The sequence below is a fragment of the Schistocerca americana genome, chromosome 5, assembly GCF_021461395.2.
Source record: "Schistocerca americana isolate TAMUIC-IGC-003095 chromosome 5, iqSchAmer2.1, whole genome shotgun sequence".
Lineage (NCBI taxonomy): Eukaryota > Metazoa > Arthropoda > Insecta > Orthoptera > Acrididae > Schistocerca > Schistocerca americana.
This window is the reverse complement of record NC_060123.1, coordinates 94,498,600-94,516,637: the sequence shown is the minus strand read 5'-3', so window position 1 is coordinate 94,516,637 and position 18,038 is coordinate 94,498,600.

Sequence of the window (18,038 nt, the reverse complement as noted above, 5' to 3'; positions counted from 1 at the left end):
ATGCCTGCGAGAGTGGAAGCTGGCATCAAGGCTAAGGTTGAGCTACCACCATATTGAATTTCAGCATTACCGATGGAGGGCGCCACGAACTTTTAAGTAGTTTTGAGCCAGGTATCCGGATACGTTTGATCACATAGTGTTCTGACAGCAGGTTAGATACCATGTACAGAGCGACACCGAATTTATGCATGAGAGGAGCTTATATTTTGTATGACAAAAAACAAGGGTTAACAATGGTTACTTCGGATCGCTAGTACAGCACTTATTTTAAATTTAAATCAGAAACAGTGTGACGAAGTGCACCTCTGTTTTGAATTTCAGCAAACACAAAATTCAGAAAACGCCGGCCAGTCGTTTTAGAAATTAGCTGTCTGCATAAAAAGTACAACAGAGTCACCTCAAGACGACGAAAATTCCGATACGCTACGGTTGGAACGTGTGATACAGTACTGCAGGACTTCATATACCGTGTAAAACACGTAGGTAAGAAAAAAGTAAATGTTAATTTCACTGGACACAGCCCCGGAAAGTTTTATAAAGAGAGAATGACGGGAAACAATCAATTCGGCGGACATGAGAATTAAAAACGCAGTCATTTTTAACTCTTGGTGACACCTTGAAATAAATTCTTCTAAACCGACTTAGCTCATCTTCAAAGCAGTGGAACAGTGGAACATTAGACGAAATTTCGAAGTATTAATATACTGAACAATAAAAGACAAACAGAATATACACCGCAAAGAGGGGCTTCACAACAACACGAACCATCAACGAAGCAGACTTGTAATAACTAGCACCGCAGAAAAGCTTTAGTACGGTAAATTCGATGCATTCTGTTGACTTACAAATCGCATGAAAATAGAAAAATTAGACTTAATGACGGAAGACAAGATGAAGGAGAGGGAGAGAAGTGGTAACGTGTGGGTGGGTGGGTGGCTGGCTTATCGCAGGGCGACAGCTGTGCTATTGCACGTGTTTGCACCATGCTGTCTCTGCTTATAGTAAGCGTTCACTGGTAACACAGCCTGCAATTTAAACGACTGCAGAAACGTTGTCTCAACTGGAAACTCGCTGCATGGTAAACTGAATTATGGTTTACGGTTCTGCTCTGACCTCTAGGGCGCAGCTTAAAATGGACCATTTAAGATCTCTGAATCATCTTCTCTTATACAATTAGCAAAGTAATTAGCGTTCACTGTATCGTCCTCAGTTTCCACAGCAAAAAATAATTTGTACAACAGAAATAACATCACTTAAAACAACTGACACAAGAACTCTGTTCTACACGTAAATACCTTCAACCACATGAACGACAGGACCTCTTGTCTGCTCACAATAACCTCAATAAAACAACCTCATACATATCTTAATGTTAACAAAACTTCGCTACCCTCTGGTGTATAACAGCCGTAAGTTATCATATCCTCTCTTGTCAACTTACAGGGGTGCAACAGATAAGTTCCCTTTCATCACTGTAACTCTTATTACGGTACATCACGTAATACATCGTAGATCCTTGCATTGAGTTAAGCAATTAAGCAACTACCAACTTTGAAAACCAGAAGGCATGGACGGAAAAAGAAGAAAATATCGGGAAAGAGAAACGCAGAATGACGTGAAAGGGTACGCAGAAAAAGTTCATTCCTTTCGTTCCGCAATCCGGCGTGCTACTTTCGGCAACACAAGTGTTAATCGTGTAATTACGATTGTGTGTTTGCTTGACGCATCAAGTGGCCTGGTCACGCTAGTAATCTGATAGACAATACGAAGATTGTCAGCATCTATGGTCTGTCTCTTTTCTTACAAGACCTGGACACTGGTTTCACGTCTGTGCCCGGTCTCGCAATAAAAACAAACTCCCATCAAGGTAAAAAGATTAAGTGCGCCAACGATTTTGGAAAACTTGCAGACGCGGTATGGAGGCGCAGGACGCTACAGAGCCCTTAAGGCGCTCACGTCTGTGCGACAATTAGTAGGTTCAGTCGTGGACAAAACGACCGAGACCCCTCGCCTTTTCGTTATGCTGATCCGCACAGCTTTAAAGTCTGCTACACAGCATAACAGGCAAGGAGACGAAGTGCTGCCAACATACTACGCACAGGCGTGAAATTGAAAAAATATCCGAACTTTGTCAGACTGTTTTCAATCATGTGTAAGACTATATTAATGCTGATTAGTGTGTTAAACGCAACATGTAAATATACGATATAAATGAAAGAAGAAACGCTAATAGCATGAACTGTACTAACAAAAATGAATTTCAGCTTATCGAGATAACATATTTGTTTTAGTAAGTCAAAGTAACCCAGATCGTAACGAATTAGTAAAACATTATGCGCATTCGGCCGCGAAACGGTCTGTGCCAACGTTCAGACCAGTCATACTGGGTTACCGTTGCTGAACTACCATGAAAGTGTGCAAATTTAGCAATGCGTAATGATTCATAATGAAATTCAGTTAAAAATCATTCAGTGCCACACTTAAGTCAGTTCAGTTATTGACAGAAGCGGAAAAAGTGGGCAGTAACAAGTATGAAATTGTAGAAGAGTTTCATATTGACATCCACAGGGCGCCGGTACGGAATAAAGGTAACAATAAAACGTATTGAGGGTTGCGACAATTTCTTAAAAGTACTTTAATGATAGTCCATCTGCCTCCATCGAGATTAGAACCGAAAACAAACCAGCAGTAGCAAACATCTTTCACTACGCTATCAGACAACCCAGGCAAACAGCCCTGTATTATTACCCCAGACATGATTACGCCGGCAATTTCGCAATGAAAATGGCAAAATGATCTTCAGTTTCTGTCCCATAGATCTTTCTGGACTCAAAAATATGAATTTTCTCTTTATGTCACCGCTTATGTGACAATCATTCAGAATGTGTATCGAAATAACAAATTAGTGTTATTTGTGAGTAAATTTGCTAGGATAATTTTGCACCACTCTAGGAAATAAACGGCGACATAACTGCCAAACGTATTCTACAATGTCTCGAATTCTCCATTAGACCTGCCTCAGCCAGAAAACGTTTTTTAGCCGAAGTGTTTCTTAAGCTAGCTAGCAATGGGAATGCTCGCACTTCTAAAATGGTGGCATTAATACAGGGATCTGAATTACCACGTGTATAGGCAAATGGATTTCATTTGCATTCCTGTAAACATGATTTGGATCGGAAGTGAAGCTACGATTAATATGTTGATGTATCGACTGCAACTAGAACATTTCGAATAAAGAGTAGGGGGAATTATTTATGTGGCCCTCATCTTCAGTAACTGTCGAAGCTATTTTCGTTGTTAGGATTTCGTCACCCAAAACGGTAAAAATGGAACCCTATTAGTCTCACTTTCATGGCCATCTAACTGTCTACCTAACCCTTAAAACCCGTTTACCTCGAGTACGCGTAGATATAATAAGCGGACACGTATCGCGCTTCCTGCGATATACGGTCCTTTGGCGGTGTAAAATTGTGAGCTTCTATGTCTACGCAATCTAAAGATACGGCAGTTTATGTAAAGAAAATTTACACGACAGGTCAAGAAATGGCTCTAAGATCTATGAGACCAAACTGCTTAGGTCATCAAACCCCTAGACCTATAACTACTTAAATCTACCTAACCTAAGGACATCACACACATCCATGCCCGAGGTAGGATTCCAACCTGCGACTGAAGCAGCCTCGCGGTTCGTGACTGAAGCGCCTAGAACCGCTCGGCCAAAGCAGCCGGCGAAATCCTTTTCACCTCATGTTTAATGATAATATATACTGTCTAGTGAGGATAAACTGCATTCGCCAGCAACTCAGATCGTTTGAACATGGAACTTTTACGAAGCTACATTCAAATTATGTACGAAGTCGTCTGCAATATCCAATTATAAACACCCTAGGAACGTCGTATGCGATATCCACTTCTGAAGACGATGGCAGATACTGCAGTACTATAACAAGTAGTTAAGAATTGGTCCGTGCATGACACTTTATTTCAGTATCAATTTAACGCACCTAGGTTTAATCAGCATTAATATAGTCTTACACATGATTGAAAATGTCTGACAAAGTTCGGATGGTTTTTCAATTTCACGCCTGTGCATAGTATGTTGGTAGCACCTCGTCGCCTTGCCTGTTATGCTGTGTAGCAGACTTTTAACACTGTGCCGATCAGCATAACGAAAAGGCGAGGGGTCTCACTCGTTTTGTCCTCGACTGTACCTGCTGTCATCAGAGGCAAAGAAATGAGGGTCATGAGAAAGATGAAACAAAAATGCAATTGTGATGTAGGCGACTCGGTATAATCGATATATACCACAACTCTTAGGACTTTCACATCTTTGATGTAACTGGCACTATAATAGTATTAAGGTCGCCCATAGAGGGCACAACTATTACACATCGTAGTTTACCGTTTTTATCTAAAATATAAATAAGCTGTACACATACTAACTACCTGTTAATCAGACATTTTAAATGAATCAATTTTATGTTATTAGTGTATTTCCTATTTTTATACTTTGACGATGGCGTCATATTATGAACGCTGATTGGCAGTTGTGAAGTAGTGTGACAGGAAGTAGGCGGAGCCTCTGCATATTTAAGCTCGTGCTCAGCACTCATAACCATCAATTGACTTCGTAGCAGCTGAGGCGAGCTCCGCCTACCATCCTAAGGGAGCCATGGGTATAATTAATTTTATTTTATCTTGTTAAATTTTGACGTCATTAGACACTTTCATTTTATTTAAAGATTGGTTTCTAGTATTTCCTAAAATTAATCCACAGGTCTGATGATGGTTATGTAAAAATAACCGAAACTGGTTACCTATGTCATTGAAACATAAATGGTGTGATCAAGACTGAACTTTAGTCAAAATATAATAATCTATTGATCACTGTATTCCAAAAATGTTTACCAAAATTGTAGAAATAAAAAAGAATTGATTATGTCACGAAAACGAAACAAAAGAAAATGTCATGAACGGCTGGGAGATTCTGTGGTTGCCAAATACACAGTGAAGCTGCACATCACTGGGGATTAATCGATAGCACTCAAAATATACGTTAAGAAACTTCTTATCAAAATGTCTGAGCATGACATACTTCGACGACAACAGCGTTTAAAACAAGAATAGGAAATTTACTGCACTACACAGGTTCAACGGAGCTGTGTTTTTAAGTTACACAGGCATTAACTGTCTAACCAACAAACATGTGAAGTGCTTACCTGGGAACAATTACACATTCCGCATTCCTCACAGTAACTATACTCACAAAAATTTAAAAAAAAAGGAAACAAACGTTCAAATGTGTGTGAAATCTCATGGGACTTAACTGCTAAGGTCATCAGTCCCTAAGCTTACACACTACTTAACCTAAATTATCCTAAGGACAAACACACACACACCTATGACCGAAGGAGGAGTCGAACCTACCCCGGGACCAGCCGCACAGTCCATGACTGCAGCGCCTGAGACCACTCGGCTAATCCCGCGTGGCCAAAAATTTAAAGCTCAGATCTTTCTTGTAAGTAAAGACACGTCCAAACAAAAGTCAATAACTGTATAAGATGCAAAAAATCAATGCCTCAGTATATATCAACACTTACAGTATATGTAAATTGAAGGGGGATCACTGCTATCAGCTGCAGCGGGACATGAAGCGGAATCATCAGCGACGAGCTAAAGTGTGTACCGGACAGGGATTCGAATCCGGCATCTCCTGCTTGCTTGGCAGGTGCAGTAACCACTGCGTCATCAGAGACACAGCCTTATCGCAACTGCGCGGACTACCTCGTCACGCCACACGGCCTGTCCAGTGTTTCACAGCTGCGGGATCTGCTTGGCGTCTGCTCTTTCGAAGGAACTGATACCGTGCATTCCAATAATTTAAAGTATAGTCGTCGCATTGCGACGCGCAGAATGCGTCTGCGACGGTACGGCCGCGGCAGCTGCAGGTGGGCGGGGGTAGCGGCAGGGAAGTCGCCCGCCCATGACCTTGGTGTAGTCAAGGAGAGAGCAAGGAAGCATCGCGCAACCTCTTTTTTTTATGTGTTGGCCGCACTGCTCGGAGGTAGCTGGCTGCGGCCGACGTGAGAAGCTGTACAGGCTGCTGCGACCGTCAAATGGGGCTGGTGCGCAAGGTGGGGGGCGGCACGCCTAGCGCAGAATTGTGATAAGGCCGGTATTACACTATCAAATTTCTTTGTCAAAGATTTGATCAAAGTTGTGATCCAATATTCCGTCCAATATATTTGACAAAGGTCTTTGACGTAGCGCTAGAAGGGGCATTACACTGTCATCAAATTTTTCGTCAAAGTTCAAGATGGCTGACAACAACTTGTTATTAACCGTAGCAGTTCTACGTACTCCAATTGCATTGTGTGCACATGCGGAAAAGAAGTGGGGGAAAAAATGGAACCATACATACGAGGTTGACAGTCTTAAAAGTCCTCGGATTACAACTTGATAGTAAATTCAGTTGGGAGGAGCACACCACAGAACTGCAGAAAGGCCTTAACAAATCTGTATTTGCAATTCGAGTGTTAGCAGACATAGGCAACATAAAAATGAAAAAGCTTGCATACTTTCATTCCATATTGTCATATGGGATATATTTTGGGAGTAAATCTTGAAGTCAAACAAAAGTTTTCAAGGTCCAAAAGCGTGTAATACGTATTATTTGTGGAGTAAATTCACGGACCTCCTGCAGAAACCTCTTCAAAGATCTGGGTATACTAACTACTGCCTCTCAGTATATTTACTTCTTAATGAAATTTGTCGTAAATAATATATCTCTTTTTCCAACAAACAACTCAGTTCATACATACAATACCAGGAACAAAAATGATCTGCACAAGGACTTAAAAGCACTTACTTTAGTTCAAAAAGGGGTCCACTACTCAGGAACACTCATCTTCAATAATTTGCCAGGAAACATAAAAAATTTAGTTAGAAATAAAGATCAGTTTAAAAGGAGCCTGAAAGACTTACTACTGGCCAACTCCTTCTACTCCATTGGCGAAATTTTTAATAGAAACAAATGATGTATTGTATTTATTCATACTATTAGTATTGTTACTTCAGCTTAAAATAATCGACATGTTTCACATCTACGAGGATCTCCTCAGCACGGATCTATGGAACGAAAAACTAATCTAATCTGGGTGAAGCCATAAAAGCATTCAACAAAACTTGTTACGTGAGCTTACAGTTTAAGACGTCAAGTCGTACATCAATTACTTAAGAATGGATGAGCATACATTTCTGTATGTGCTCAATGAAGTGTATCCTCATATCACAAAGCACAATATTCACTTAAGAACTGCTACATCTTCAGAAGACAGGCTCACTATAACACTCCGATTCCTTGCTACAGGAGAGGGTTATGTTAGGTTAGGTTAGGTTAGGTCAGGTTAGGTCTCCAATCTTCTTAATCTGTTTTTGTGTTCAGGGTGCCTCACGTTGTAAAGCGCCTCATCAGCTTCAGTTATCTCTATTAATTTTGTAGTTGTTGGCACACACCAATTGTATTTACCGGCAATGGTTATAAAAACACTACAGACGACAGAACGCTGCAGCGATGCTAGCGCTCCATGTGGTAACATGTCACATTCCAGTGAACAGAAGACAAGCGGTTTCTTTGATCAAATATACAGCGAGGCCCTAGATTTGATCAAATATTGGACGAAATTTGACAAAGTCCCTATTACACTATCAAATATCTTTGACAAAGATATTGGACAAAGAAATTTGATAGTGTAATACCGGCCTAAGCGAGGCGCGCAGCTACAGGAAGCGGGGCGGCATATCGGACTTCGACAGGAGCGCTGGTGTGTGCTGGAGCAGCGTCTCTGGCGCAGTATTGTAGCCGACGCACTGTAACACCCAGGCTCCGCTTGCAGTGGAATAACAGCGGGGAATACTGACAGATCACACAACATCAAAGAGAAACCATAAGCAAACGGCCGCCCTATGGACCGAACGTTGGCAACGGATCGCGTTTCTGACACCAATGTAGGCATTAAAGTCCAACGCCAGGGTTGGAGTAGGGAATCTCCCAGGCTACTACCAAGACCCAAATTGCTTTTAGAACTGATTGCTTACAAGAAACATTGTACCCCAGAATATGTTTTTAAACTTAAATTTAAGGAAATTTTACATAGCCACCCATATTTTATTACTGTCTACACGGATGGTTACAATCAGGGAGATTTATTCGGCTGTGCAGTCGTGTTCCCTGACATTGTCCTCAAGATAGGGCTCCCAGAGCAGTTTTCAGTTTATTACGCGGAACTGTTTGCTATCCTGAGTGCCATGGAGCAGATGAGACGGCGTCATGACAAAAAATGTATCATCTGTTCTGATTCTCAAAGTTCCCTCCTCGCTCTTGGACAGATGTACCCAGCAGATCGGGAGTTGCAACAGGTACATGACGCTCTCCTCTTGCACAGGAAAAACAAGGAAATCCTTTTTTTCGGGGTTCCAGGGCACACAGGCATCACGGGAAACGAACTCGCTGACGCTGCTGCCAAGGAGGCTTGCTCCCTTCCTCCTCCTGCTCGCTGATCATTTCCTCTGCGAACTGTCACATCATTTGTGACCAGGAAGACCATATTTTAGTGGGAGTCTCAGTGGCTGGAAGTTAGGAACAATAAACTGCTTCCCATTAAGACTTCAGTGCGACCATCGATTACCTCCTTCCGCTCGCGATGATGTGAAGAAGTAGCCCTTACTCAGTTCAGAGTGGGACGTTGTTCGTTGACACATGACTTCCTCTTGCGTCGGGGAGAGCCCCCAGTATGTCAGAGATGCAGGACAAAGCTGTCAATTTGACATATTCTAACTGAGTGCGTTTTATATGACGGCCTGAGGGTTGAACTGGATCTCCCACAGGATTTTTCCACTTATGACGACGCGAGTGTTGTTCGTGTCTTAAGATTTTGTGTGGTGTTGGGAATTCTTCCCAAAGTCATTGGTATGAGATTTTAATGTGTCACCGGGTGGCTGAGTCACGTATCATTTCTAAGTCGTCATCCAGCCACGGTTATTTGTCGCTTTTTAACAGCATCTTTACAGGTATTTTATCCGTAATTGTTTTTAGTTATCCCGCTGTGTCACGCTGGGATTTTACTACAGGCTTTTCTGAGCCTCACCTCCTTGGGGCTGCTTTACATTGCCTGTGGTGGGATCACACACAGTTTTCCAGTTTCTCGATTTTCCTCCATAGGTCGCGAAAATCACCTTCGGTCTAACATTACTGCAAGGATGCTGATGACCTTGCTGTTTAGCGCCCTCCACCATAAATCAACATCATCATCATCATCATCTGACACCAATGTACATTCTACACACATAAAAAAAGTTTTGTATCACCTCGGTTCCCAGAACTCCTGAAGACAGACGTTGACTGTGGGTACTGCATCACTGACCGTTCAGGGATGTCACCAAAGCCAGCCAAAGATGTAAACAACCATGCACGAGTAGCGCCTATTAGACGGAGGGGGTCCGACAGCCGATCAGTTCCAGTCATTTCGCCAGGAAGGAGTGACACGGCTCGTTTTGTCTGTAGTTCAACCACGCCTAGACGGTCAATAGCGTGGTTTGATCGCGTCCCATTGTTACTTTGTGCCAGGAAGGGCTCTCAACGAGGGAAGTGTCCAGGAGTCTCGGAATGAACCAAAGCGATGTTGTTCGGTCATACAGGACACACAGAGTGACATGAACTGTCGATGACATGCCTCGCTCTGGCCGCCCAAAGGCCACTACTGCAGCGGATGACCGGCTACCTACGGATTATGGCTAGGAGGAGCACTGACAGAAACGGAACCACGTTGAATAATGCAGCCACAGGACGTAGTGTTACGACTCAAACCGTGTGCAGTAGGCTGCATGATGGGCAACTTCACTTCCATGGCGAGGTCCATCTTTGCGACCACGACACCATGCAGCGTCGTACAGATGGGCCCAACAACATGCCGAATGGTCCGTTCTGGACTGTCATCACGTTCACTTCACCGACGAGTGTCGCATGTGCCTTCAACCATAAAATCGTCGGAGACGTGTTTGGAGGCAATTCGGTCAGGCTGAACGCCTTAGACACACTGTCCGCCGAGTGCAGTTGCTGTTTTGGGATGGCTTTATGTGGGGCCGACGTACGCCGCTGGTGGTCATGTAAGGCACCGTGACGGCTGTACAATACGTGAATTCCATCCTCCGACCGATAGTGCAACCGTATCAGCAGCATATCGGCGAGCCGTTCGTCTTCATGGACGACAATTCACGCCCCCATCATGCACATCTTGTGAATGACTTCCTTCAGGATAACGATATCGCTTGACTAGAGTGGTCGGCGTGTTGTCCAGACATGAACTCTATCCAACATGTCTGGGATAGATTGAAAAGGGCTGCTTATGGACGACGTGACCCACTAAGCACTCTGAGGGATCTACACTGAATCGCCGTTGAGGAGTGGAACAATCTGAACCAACAGTGCCTTGATGAACTTGTGGATAACATGCCACGACGAATACAGGCATGCATCAGCGCAAGAGGACGTGCTGCTGGGGATTAGAGGTACCGGTATGTACAGCAATCTGGACCACCACCTCTGAAGGTGTGGTGATACAACATGCAATGTGTGGTTTTCATGACCAATAAAAAGTGCAGAAATTGTGTTCGTGTTAATCTCTATTCCAATTCTCTGTACAGGTTCCAGAACTCTCGGAACCGAGGTGATGCAAAACTTGCTTTTGACGTGTGTATTATGGGGGCGCTTGGTTCATGGGGGCACAACAATCAGCAGTGAGCACAACGACTTGTGATGATGATAGAAAGGTCTACTATAGCAGTGAATATTTTCTGCCCATAGTAACTTTCTTTTTTTCAAAACAACGTACACTGTTTTTGGTTCTTCTTGCAGAATATTTTCTTTATGTTATGTTACATGTTGTTTTAACTGCTTCTGGATGTAAAGCAGAGAAATTATACAGCAAATTGCAACAGTTACTGCAGGATTTCAGTTTTTTTCCTAAAATTAAAACTGACTGTGCATTACAAGGAAATTTGCTAGTAATATTTATGGTAGTAATATGAAGATTTGTTCAAACCTTTTGTTGATGACAGTGTGCTGTTGAATTTTGTTAATTAAAACAGTATTCATATGAAATTAAACGTGAGATGAAAAACATATTTCCCTCTTTTACACTTGAAATACCAATAATAAAATTTGTAAAAGACGAAAAGTTACACGAAACAATGATTTGTGTCTCTAGCGTTCACATATGTTGGCTGAAAGCAGTCTGAATTTTTAGTTTTTTTTCTTTGTAACTTAACATGATTTTTCCAGTTTTGTCGTTCCATAATGTAATTGAGTTACCTACTTTTTGCGTAGTCTTCGTCGTCATTTCCCCTTCTGTGTCGAGATTCGCACACAGATGATTTTGCAGTGCCAGTTCGTATGTGGTTCCTTGATACGATTTTTTTATTATTGCTATATATCAGTGCCACTGATTTTGGACAGAGAAAAATGTCAAGTGGTCCAACGACCACATACTGACAAATACATTAAATGGCTCGATATCTTCTCTTGTTGACAATGGTCGAAAATCTTGAAATTTTAAAAGCACGTTTTTCGAGATTTATTGAGAATTGTGACTTAATGGTCAAGGAAATCGATATCCTGTCACTGACCTTCAAAATTCTAAAAGTCTGACGAAAACAGAAGTGACCAAGACAGAACAGCGCGTTTATAAGTCCACTTAGTAAGCAGGGACGAGTCACAGAGACGCTCAGATAGATGCAGTGGCAGTCGCTGCGAGGGAGGCGTCCTTCATCACGGTGGAGTTTACTGTGAAAGTTCCGGAAGTGTGCGTTCCAAGAAGAGCAACAAATATACTGCTTCCTACTACGTATATCTCGGCGAAAAAATCATGAAGATAAAATTACAGAGATTAGAGCTCACTGGAGGCTTGCCGGCAATTGTTCTTCCGCTTACCACTCGGGACTTTAACATGAAAGGGGGGAAGTGACAGTGGTGAAAAGTATCCTCCGCCACACAGCGCTAGGTGGCTTGTGGACTGTACATTTAGATGCAGATAATAGCAATGGTTAATTTGAGTTTTGGGAGGAAGATGTGCTCAAATGGATCATTTAGGAGAGGCTGAGAGATATAAGGGTCATTTCGTAGAGCGGCGATGGCTACTCCACGACAGGCAGTTGCATTCAAAGCATCCGTTCAATCAAGATTTAAAGAGCCAGACTGAGATTTTCACTCTGCAGCGGAGTGTGCGCTGATATGAAACTTCCTGGGAGATTAAAACTGTGTGCCCGACCGAGACTCGAACTCGGGACCTTTGCCTTTCGCGGGCAAGTGCTCTACCATCTGAGCTACCGAAGCACGACTCACGCCCGGTACTCACAGCTTTACTTCTGCCAGTATCTCGTCTCCTACCTTCCAAACTTTACAGAAGCTCTTCTGCGAACCTTGCAGAAGTAGCACTCCTGAAAGAAAGGATATAGCGGAGACATGGCTTAGCCACAGCCTGGGAGATGTTTCCAGAATGAGATTTTCACTCTGCAGCGGAGTGTCTGGAAACATCCCCCAGGCTGTGGCTAAGCCATGTCTTCGCTATATCCTTTCTTTCAGGAGTGCTACTTCTGCAAGGTTCGCAGAAGAGCTTCTGTACAGTTTGGAAGGTAGGAGACGAGATACTGGCAGAAGTAAAGCTGTGAGTACCGGGCGTGAGTTGTGCTTCGGTAACTCAGATGGTAGAGCACTTGCCCGCGAAAGGCAAAGGTCCCGAGTTCGAGTCTCGGTCGGGCACACAGTTTTAATCTGCCAGGAAGTTTCAAGATTTAAAGAGAAGTTCGTATTTAATGATGGGGTTGGAGGAATGTTTTTCAAAGGAGCAGGACATGGGTTTCATGTTGCGTGAGGGTAGGGGTAAGCAGAAGGTTATTGAAGTGGAGGGAATGGATATTTTGGAATAGGATTTTGTATGTCTGCTGTGATAGGGATGTGATTGAGGATCAGGTTGAACCAAGTGTTTCGAGGAGATCATAAATGAAATGGGCTTAATTTTATGAGGTATGTACTGAGACGGAAGATGGTGTAGGTGATGACGGTTATTTATTGTAGCGAGTAGGGAATTTCAAAACGGTGGATATTTTGGAGGACGAAGGTTGCGAAACGGATTATCTCCTCAGTGCTGAGTGGGAGATAGAAGAAGTCATTTGTATAGCGTTGTTTATCAACAGTGCGTTTGGGGATAGTGAGTTCAGGTTTTTGGAGAGGGGGTCTGGATTCGCACTTGTGGCAGCGGTTGGGGTGAAACTTATAACATGTGTTGAGGTAATTGGAGATTGTATATTCGATCATCGTTTGTGAAGGTGGTGTTGCTTACAGTGATTAGTCGGTCATACTGTAGGCTTCTTTGTTTATTGTGTAAGGTGAACCTGGAAATGCTCTAAATATCGTGTCTCATTACTTTTCCGAGAGCGCAGTGCCTTGCATACGTTAATTCCTACTAATATGTTCAGTTCATATTAATTTATTCATCTGTGTATTCTAGTTCAACCTTTTCAGTTACTACTGTGAATGCTGGCAGTAGCTATCGAGGCTATGGTAATTTAGGCTGAGGGTTTCTGAGGGTTGCTAAGTAGGCAATTCATCCAAAAGAGGAGCAGTTCTGAGTAGCGACAGATGGGGATATGGATCACTGGCTTTGATAACGATGCAGCCCCTCTTGGTGGTGAGTCGCTGGATTGACAGTGGTGGTATATGGCTGAATATGAGCGATTTGTGTCTTTGGATTTAGAAATTTAGTGTCGTATTGAAAATGGTTCAAATGGCTTTGAGCACTATGGGACTTAACTTCTGAGGTCATCAATCCCCTAGAACTTAGAACTAGTTAAACCTAACTAACCTAAGGACATCACACACATCCGTGCCCGAGGCAGGATTCGAACCTGCGACCGTAGTGGTCGCGCGGTTCCAGACTGTAGCTCCTAGAACCGCTCGGTCACTCTGGCCGGCGGGGTCGCATTTGCTTAATAAGAAGGAAGTGAAGGGTACTATGTCCTGAGTTTCTGAAATGATTTCACCCTGCATATCGTCAGTGTCTGATACGGCTGAGTCCATTTGGTTTCACCCCGACACACATTTGTACAGGGCCTGTTCTCGGTTTCTGTGAAAGGCTTAGGTGGGCTGTGTACCTGCAGCTACCGTTGAATGAATTGTGGCTGCCGCTTGTGACGATGTGACTACTGCTGGTGCTGGCGATGCTGCAGCTAATGACGCTGCTGAAGATGTCGTGCCTGTTGCTGCGAAGGTGGCGGTGACGGTGCTGTTGCCTGGACAGTCGGTGGCATCCTTGGTGGTGCTAGAGTATTGGGGACAAGTACCGCGAACGTCCAGCAGGTAGTCGCTCCCTATGTTGTTGTCCAGCTGACAGGCGATGTCTTGTAGAGTGCGGCTGTTATTGTTGTTTTGGGCGATGACATCATTCCGATAGCCTAACCGTCATAGTGCCGACCGGCGGTGGTGGTAGCGTACGCCCACGAGAGAAGAAGCTATTCTCTCGACGTCGATGTAGCGAAGACAACTGGCGATGAATTGAATAGTGGAGTCGATATTACGATGGAATGGAAGGGAGATCTTATCTATGAGAATGTGAATCTCGAAGGGCAGCTTCTAGGTTTTCGATCGTTGAGAGTTAAGAAGCTCCAATCAATTTTGTGATTTTAATCACCTAACGTCTCTTCTATATATACATTCCATGGTTGCTACCTCCTATAGAGCGCATTTGTTAGGCCCACCACACACGTTCCGGCATACCTATCAGATAAACCCGCACAGGTATACCGGAAAGGTATACCTGTGCGGGCTGGAGCACACGCATGCTACGGAAAACCGGAAGATTTTAACTCAAGTAGTCGAGAAATGGCGAGCAGACAAGGAGACGACGCGATCGCGTTAGTCGGTTTGTTAGTGGTCATGAAGTGTAAAAGGAAGAAAAAACGAAAAATGTGGTGTAAAGAATGCCTTACAAAGAGAAACGAATACTCTTATACGAGATCAGTAAGAGAGATATGTTCAGATCCTTCAAATTACCGAAATTATTTCCGGATGAATGAAGACGTTTACCAAAAAGTATTGTCGCTTGTGACTCCTTTAATACAAAGGAAAAATGCAGTTATGAGAGCTTCGATTTCTGCCCATGAAAGACTGACAGCTACTCTGAGGTTTCTTGCAACATGTCGATCGTACGCATCTCTCAAATATTATGCTTTAATATCATCCCAAGCTCTCGGTAAAATAACTCCAGAGACATGTGGCGCCATTTAGAATGTGCTGAAAGGAGTGTATCTTCAGATATGTATAACAAATATACACATTTTTAAGTTTTTTTTCTTAGTAACTCCTTTTACAATTCAAATACAAAGTTTTAATTGAGGCATAATAATGAGTAATACACGAAATTAGCAAAATAATTGAAAATTTGTTAGTATTCGTCAATTATGACCATAGAAAAATTAAAAATGCCTCAAAAATCAAATATTATTGAAGGTAGCTAAGTTAGTTGCTGCTGGGAGTGGAAGTGGAAGTTTTACTGTAGTATTTTAAAACTCTATTTCTTATTTTAACCAAACTATATAAACAAGATTTGGTTTTGTGTTACTTTAAATGTTATTTTTATTTTGCTTGTAAAAGTAAATTTATAAAGCCTGTTACAATCATCATCGCTATACTTCCACAGAGTGAAAAGATATTATTTATTTGCTGTTATTTCAGTTTCCTGACTCGCTGACAAATGGAAAGTTACTGCTAAAACATTTAAAGACAGATGGAATTTCCAACATTGTCTTGGTGCCATTGATGGTAAACATAGGGACATAGTTCCCCCAGCGACTTCCGGAACCTTTTACTTCAGCTACAAAGGCAGACACAGTATGGTACTTCTTGCAACAGCGGTAACTTTCGGTTCCTTTTAGTGGATTTTGGAACTAATGGACGTATTTCTGATGGAGGCGTTCTTCAGTATACAAAATTTTATGAAAGGTTAGGGAGTAGTGAGCTCTAACTTTCAAAGCCATCAGTGTTACAGAAAATTTCGAAAATGTCCCTTACGTTTTTTGGCTGATGACGCTTTTCCTCTTACACTTAATATTATGAAGCCTTTTCGACAAGCATAACTAGATTCAGGTATTAAAGAAATTTACAACTATCGCATTTCAATTGCAAGACATGTTCTCAAAAACTGTTCTGGAATACTTGCATTCAGATTTCGTATATTCCATACAATAATCTATTTCGAACCAGAGAACTCAATAAAAGTGGTGATGGCAACACATGCATTGTATAATTTTTTGATGGAACAACATCTAAGCTTTTAAGCTCCTCCAAACAGTACCTATCAGGAGACGTACGATGGAACTACTACCATTACAGTTTTGGATACCTCGGAATCAAATACGACCGCACTGAAACGTCTGAACCACGGAGAACATAGCGTCTGCTGGGAAACAGCTTAGAAATGGGTTCACTTCATACTTCATGAATGAAGGCGAAGTTCCATGAAAAGACAATAGGGTTCTTCGAAAAAGAAGAAGTTTGGCCTTAGTAAGTTAATAATTCATACAGTTCAAAACGTTTGGCACTAATTAATAAAAAATGTGGTCTCTAGATATAAACTTTCCATTTGTAAATACAAAATGTAATTTAATTAAATTATATGAGTATTATAAATAATGTGAGACTTACTTCATCGATCTCACATCAATCCTCGTCATCCAGGTTCGACACAGACGTACCAGGAGTATCTTGATCGCCAAGAAAATCGAATAAATCTTAGTACCACAATTTTGATATGTGGACGTTGTCTGTTGAAGCTCCGGATTTCATTGACATGTCGCGTTTCTTCTTCTCTTTACGTACATTACTTCTTAAATTATTTATTTTTTTAAGTACAGATTTCTTTGTAGCATTGGGTTCTAACTGCTTCAGTTTAATAACAAGTCTTTCATAGGCTGCATCTCTCTTTTCGTGGTCGTGGTACTCTTTAATTTTCACCTGCCAGACAAGGTTCCAACCTATACATTTCGATAAACTCTTCTATCACTGGGTTCCGGTTACGGTTTTACATGTTGATCACAAGAGTTGAGCACTACAGTGCGTGTAGTCACTTGTTAACACTATTGTACACGTAAATACAAAGACAACCGGCGCTCTCTACTCAGCGAGCTAGCCCCAGCTAACCAAAAACCTGTATAGGCGTGAGAGAGTGACACATACACGCACACACACACACACACACACACACACACACACACGTGCTCGGTCTACGCGCCTAATTCTTCTCCGGTCGCTACGCCTGTACAGTATCTGTACAGATTTACCCGACAGGTACACCGAAACGTGTGTGGCGGTCCTTACGTACTGAACTTAGTTATTCTCCTCGTGTCACTTTCTTTTTTAATTGAGTCTTTTGTGCTGTTATAATACATTTTTCTGATTACCAGGAATTATTAATTCACTGGTAAAATGCCGGTGTTCCTTTTCTTGGCGCGACGTGTGTCGTCTAACAGCTGTGCTCCTGTGGCCAGTTCTCGACTGTGCCGCTCTCTGGCGGCTGTTTACTTTTGTTTGTTTGACTTCTTGTCATTAGTTATTTTTTTCATTTTATGTAGTTCTATTAGTGCCGTAAACCTGATACTTGGTTTTATTTGTCCTGTTCATCTAAAATTGCCGAAGTAATGTTCCGGCATCAAATATTGTCACTTACCTACTTCCTTTTTAATAATAAAAAACAATTAATGTCTCTTACCTTTTTAATGTATTTCATTTTATACTGTAAAAACTTACAGCGCCTTATAATTTTTAGCACATATTTTAAACACCGTCATATTTCTTAAACTCATGTATTGTATGTGTATCAAATTAGTAACTTTTCATTACCTGGTAATTTATTCTTTATGTGATGTACGCTGTCAGTTGGTTAAATTTGGTTTCCCCCTTTTCTGCATATCTGAAGGTGGACATCACAGAC